The following is a 6,484-nucleotide window of genomic DNA, read 5'->3' as shown; positions in this document are numbered from 1 at the left end:
GTGATATAAATTCAGTGCCACTTATTTGAAATGAGATTAAAAGGAAGTTAAGGAGAATTCATGTTCATGGCAAAAGACATTCACAGTATTAGAAAAGATAAAGAAACTAACAATTGGAATTGAATATTGGTAAGTGGACTAAAAAAATTAATATTTAAATATACAGAAGTCTGTTTGTTCTACTGACTTTATATAAATCTTCCCATGTGTACACAGACATTTGCTATAGCTAATTATGCTGATTTGTGACAATATTATCCAAACCAAAATTGTGTCCAGTCTGTAACAAAAAACAAGCGATCTTACAAAATTAGGATTGACCTGGGAAATCTATTATGATTAGCTGTGATATCCAAGGACATACTGAGATGGTAACTGGAAGTTAGGTAGCATAGTTATAAGATATCATCATTTATTATGCTCCAGTGTGTTCTCAAACATTTAGAAAGAGAACAGATATTGTGAATAATGGGTTCAATAATGATTAGAAATATGATCTATCTATATCTATCTATCTATCTATCTATCTATCTATCTATCTATCTATCATATCCAACTAGCAGCCAACTTACTTTCCATTCTGTAGTTTTTTTGGCAAGTGATTGCCTTATCCTAGTTGCATGTAAGAATAACAGAAAAACAAAGTATTTATAGATAATCCTCTCTATTACTATTCTAAAAGAATGAACATGATCTGTAAAAAGTAGTATTGCAGAGGAGTTTGCTATGTTCACAATGCATAGGTCTCCCTATCCAGAAAATATGACTATGACTCTAGGCCCCACTAGGCACAGTAGATTTGACCGGAGATGTAAGACAATCATCTCTAGAATGGCCAATGGTTACCATGTGGATTACACAAGAATTCTGTCAATATAGGGTGCTCTCTATTAGATGACAAGTACCTGATTTGGTGACCTTCGCTATGAAATAAATGTAGATAACAACAGTTGGTGGGCAAGAGCAGACGTTGAAAAACAGAGAAACCATGAATTAGCTGAAGTCATGAGGTTGGTAGGAAGGAAAGAAGAAGTTAATTCCCTTAGGCCAATTAGAAGAGACTGCTGGCTCATAATAGCTAAGCACGAGAAAGAAAACCCTCCCTTGTGGGGAGGCAATGAGTCTGGGTTATCCTGGGTGATATTTCAGACACACCGTGCAGTGGTCAGACTTCTGATTTTCCACATTTTTCTCAGTAGTTGCAGTCCCGTTTACTAACTTAAGCTGAGTAAATCTTTGTTTCTGATACTACACTTGATCTTAGCCAAAAGGCCGAGAAGCGATAATCTTTGTTTCTGATGAACTAAAAGATTATACCTGGCCCAACATCAGAGGTATTCATGGTCTTGTTAGAAAATGGATAAGGGCAGAAATGTGTAGTGGCTGTAAGTACAAGTTCTGGATTCAACTACCTAGGTTCAAATGACCACTGAGGGTACTTCCTAGCTCTGAGACCTTGGGCAAATGAGTGAAGGTGTCTAAACTTTGTTTTTTGTGTGTGTGATTTTTAAAATGGATCATCTAATGATAGTACTGTAATCCTGTAGCACTGTTGTGTGAAATAAAGGAGATAATTGATATAATATAAAGACTCAGGTGATCAGGAAATGATAGTTATTATAAACAAGAGACCTTGCTCTGAGTCCCTCACTTTATCTGTCAAGTGGGGAAAATTAGGGATATTATCTCTCCTTAGCAACAATGCACACCTGGACCTTACCAGAAGCTCCTGGAATCACTTCTTGACACTCTGTTTATATCAGTATTTGAATTTTAGGAACATGTAATTTTTTTCTATTGGATTTAGACAGATGAGTGGATGTTTCTTGAAAGAAAGTAATTCAGTAGACAGTTTATAGAAAACCTTCTCTTTTTGGCAATGGTTGTTTGCATGCACAAAATCAGAGCTGAATAGTAGAGCATAAAGATATTGTAGAGGCTGCAAAGTTGAAATTTTTTGCTGTTTTATCTCTTGCAAAGTTTACTGACTCCTTATTTAAAAGAGAAACTAATTCCTGTTGCATGATTTTTTTTATTATAAGCATAATAAATATTTGGTGGAATATTTTTTAAATGTTTTGAAGATAATTATCTAAATGTTTCTTTCCAGATAGATTCAAGCTTATTTCCTCTTCTCCACGAACTCATCCATATTTTACTATGGGATTTCAATCTTCTAATTATAAGTGTTTAAAATTTTGCATATATATGCAAAAATATTCCAAATTTTGCACCAATTGATTCAATTGATTCAAGCAATAAGCATAGTGAGACTGTAGTTTTGCAAAGGAATTCATTGTTTTCCATCCTCCAAGCCACACATCCTTGTATTTTGGCATTTTTAGGAGGAATCAGTGACTACGTGTCTTCAAACAGCAGCTTCCTGGGTCTCATATCTGGGGTATTGATTTAGTAGGTCTGAGAAAGAACCCAGGAACCACAGTTTTGACATATGAAAGTTATTCTGCTAAAATCAGAATATATAAGAATATAGCCTAAAAACTGGATTTTAAACAATTTCCCAGGTAACTCTAATATTCAGACAAAGTTGAGGATTATTGCTGTAGATCAGCAACTCCAAACTTGAATGGGCATGCAAACAATCTGGGGCTCTTGGTCAAATGGTTCTGCAATGGTGCCTGAGAATATGCATTTCTAACAACCTCCCAGGGATACCAGTGCTGCTGGTCAGTGAGAAATGCTGTTCTCGTTCTGGCCCCACTCTGCCCTATGGTTGTCCGGGTGGGTAAATTTTCAAGGACCTAACATAAGACATGACTTACAGCCCAGCTTACCTGGGTCACAGGTTGATGGAACTTCCGAAGAAACTCTTTCCTTTGCAGAAGGGTGATGGGAAGTTATGAGCCAGGTCAGAACTGAGAAACATTTTTTTTTTAATCTATTGTAGACTCCCACTGACCCACTCTGGAAATAGAATAATTACGTGCTCCTGAAACAAATAATACATTATATGTTAATAAAAATGAATAAAATTAATAATTAACTAATTAATTAATTTTAAAAAGAAAGCAACATATTTAGGCAAGCATTGCCAATATTTAATTATTTTCAGTTAAGGTTGATTGTTGGGGGTAATTGTTGCTTTCCAACTCTACTGACCAATGAAAATTGGTAGAAAATTTTGGCATTAGTACCACCTAGGATAACTCCATACCAAAGTGCCAAACTTATCAGAAAATTCTGACTTCTTGGATGGCATTTTAGTTCTTTTCATCCTAGGAATGCAGTTCTGAGGCTTCATTATTTGTCAGTTCCACTTTTTTCTCTCCCCAAACGAAAATGGCAAGGATTGATTTCAGCTTTCTCCTCTATTTAACATTTTTTTCTATTTCCATCTGCCACATTTTCTTTTTATTGCTCAAATCTACAAAACACTAAGGGAAATATCATATTTCATTAATATAGACACAAATTTTGGATAACTGATATTATCATTTTTAAATTACAAACCTGTCCATTGAATTCCCCATTAATCCTCCATATTTTTTCTTCTAGAATTAACATTGCATGAACCATACACTTGTTAATTTATTTGATTGATATTTGTCTCCCCTCTCACATTAAACTTTACAATGTAATGTCTCCAAAGGCAGGGTTTTTGTTTCTTTTATTCATAGCTGCAACCCAGTGCCTAGAATGGTGCCCAGTATAGAGCAGATTCTCAGAAAATATCTGTTGAACAAAGAATGTATGGATGTTCCAAATGAATCAATAAATTATGTGGTCTGTGTGTCAGGATTGGGGCAAATACCTAAATAACCATAATGGTGCTTTTGCTTAGAACTATGTAAGATTCAAGCACATTTCTCAAAAGGGTTACATTTAGTCCATTTAATTTACTCAATCACTGCTGTGTACCTCTTAAATGTCAGGTACTCTGCTAGATGCTAGGGACATATGTTGATGAGCCCTAACTCCTGTTCATAAAGTATTGGTGGGGGACAGACAAGAGAAAGAGCAGTTACAATATTCTCTGGTGTTTAATCATGGAAAATATGTACAGAGTGTTATTAATCATAGAGTAGCTATTGACTTAACTCTGAGGGACCATAGGATACTTCCGAGGAGTTATCTGAGCTACAAATTGAAGGATACCTTGCATTTCGACAGACAGAAGAGGCAGGGTGGTAAGCTCCTAATAGAATTTATATTATGTACCAAAGTGCAGAGATATGATGAGAGAATCCCTACCACCTTCCAGGACCAATTAGTTTCTTATAACATGACAGTGTAATGCTGTATGTGTAACAGGAGGCAACTTCATATTTGCTTTGTGTGAGGAGTTGAAGCCTCAACCCAAAAACAGTGGGATCCTGTTAAAGCATTTGAGAAAGGGAGAGACAGATATATTGGTGCTCTATTCTGAATCTTGCATTTTATTTTTCACTACTTCAAGTTGAAATATATATATATATATATATATATATATATATATATATATATATATATATATATATATATATGGTATTATATTGCATTATATATAGTAATGAAATATATATACAGAGTAAAATACTATGTATCATACACACACATATATGTATATATATTAAGAAACACGAAAATTAAAAACAAAACAAAAATATACCAAAGGAGAAAATTCTTTTTTGGTGGAACTCAAGGAAGAGAGACCCTCTTAAAATGCTGCATCAAGCATAGGTGAAAGTTCAGATGTTGAAACCAAATAAGGGGTTGAATGAGGAGAATTTGGCCAACTGTGTATCCATATGTAACTTTCAGTAGGTGAACACATTTATTTCTGTTTCAGAGTTTAGGAAAAATGGCAGACTCTGGATGGCCATGGCTGCTAGTAATGACATGGAAAAATGTTCACATTTTCTTTCCTCCAGATCGTAATCTAACAGAAAAGGCCACCTTCTTGCCTCTACCCCTGGATAATCAAACTCAAAATGAACTATTCAAACTTCACGTCACTCACATTCTTAAGAGGATAACATTTTGACCCTTTCATTTTAGAAGTAGAATGCTAGGTGTTCGTCTGGCAGAAACTCTTCCTCTTCTGGGCAGTACTTTGTTGTGTGATCTGTGGCTGAAATTAAATAGGAGAGATCTTTAATCACAGAAGTTTTCTCTTAACCATTCTACCCAAAACAGCACGCCCTCCCTTTCTTTCTCTTTACTGTTCATCTGACATTTAACACTTACTGCCTGATAATGGATTCTTCAATGGGACTATAAGCTCTGTGAAGATAAAAACTTTATTTTGTTCACTGCAGAAGCCTCAGGACCTAGATTACAGACTATGATATAGTTAGTACCTATAACATATTTGTAAGAAGGAAAGAAAGAAGGAAGAAATGGAGGAAGGGAGAGAGGGATCAAAACATTTTCCCATCTTGACCCCTAAACCTTTCTGTTCTCTCTGCACAATCTCAGTGAATGACACTGTAAGCTATCCAGCGGGTCACATTAGATACCCAGTTCTTATCTTTGCCTTCCCCCCCTCACACCTGACACATATCCAGTCTGATTCTTTCAATTCTGCCATCTAAATCTCTCCCACACGGATTTTCGCCTTTGCCTCTCCCCGATTCACACCACCTTCATCAGTTACTTGCTTATGGTCTCTATGTAACGCTTTCCTTTTGTAAAGTAGTGCCCTTACTGCCAGAATATTGCCTCTCTATTTTTTAAAAGATTTTATTTATTTATTTGACACAGAGAGAGAGACAGCCAGCGAGAGAGGGAACACAAGCAGGGGGAGTGGGAGAGGAAGAAGCAGGCTCCTAGCGGAGGAGTCTGATGTGGGGCTCAGTCCCAGAACTCTGGGATCACGCCCTGAGCTGAAGGCAGACGCTTAACGACTGAGCCACCCAGGCGCCCCAGAATATTGCCTCTCTAAATACAAACTTGATCTTACTATTCCTGTCGTAAAAGCTTCCCTTAGTAATGCGCCATCTCTCCTAGCATATAATTCAAACCTTCACGAGGCATCTGTACACAAGGACTGGACGCTGCATCCTCTCTAGTCTTGCCTAACCTCTACCAGTCTATTTTCCAGCCATCTTTTGTTTTCTTATCGCTGATATTGCATGTTTTCTGCCTGGCATATTAAGTTGACTTTTTGCCTGGCTTAATCTTTTGGCCCTTAGAACCAAAGATGTCACTTCATCCAAATAGTTTTTGGCCCCTACTGATCCAGTTAAAATGCCCCTCCTATCAATTTCCATAACACACTCTATGCCCCTTTCTCTCCCATCACAGAAACTCATTACATCATTTAATAACGCTCAGTTCCAAACTCTGATGGCAGGCTCTCTGCCCGTTTCATTCACTACTGTATTCCTGGTGACAGGCACTAACGTATACAAACCATTTGTGAAAAAGGACAGGTAATGTAATTCAAAAACAATCCTTTATTCATAAGCTTCTCCCTTCCACTTTGGCAGTTAAATTCCTGCCATTCTGAATAGAATTGTGCTCCTCTATGTCACCTTTACAA

General features: G+C 36.6%; 1 pseudogene; it reads right to left on the bottom strand.

The window, feature by feature from the left end:
- Nucleotides 1–1,194: 1,194 nt before the first annotated feature.
- LOC113260965 (U2 spliceosomal RNA) lies at nucleotides 1,195–1,284 on the bottom strand (annotated as a pseudogene).
- Nucleotides 1,285–6,484: the final 5,200 nt, after the last annotated feature.

The sequence above is a fragment of the Ursus arctos genome, unplaced genomic scaffold (genome assembly GCF_023065955.2).
Source record: "Ursus arctos isolate Adak ecotype North America unplaced genomic scaffold, UrsArc2.0 scaffold_15, whole genome shotgun sequence".
NCBI classification, from domain to species: domain Eukaryota; kingdom Metazoa; phylum Chordata; class Mammalia; order Carnivora; family Ursidae; genus Ursus; species Ursus arctos.
Note: the sequence above shows the minus strand (reverse complement) of the source record. Positions and strands in the feature narration are given on the sequence as shown.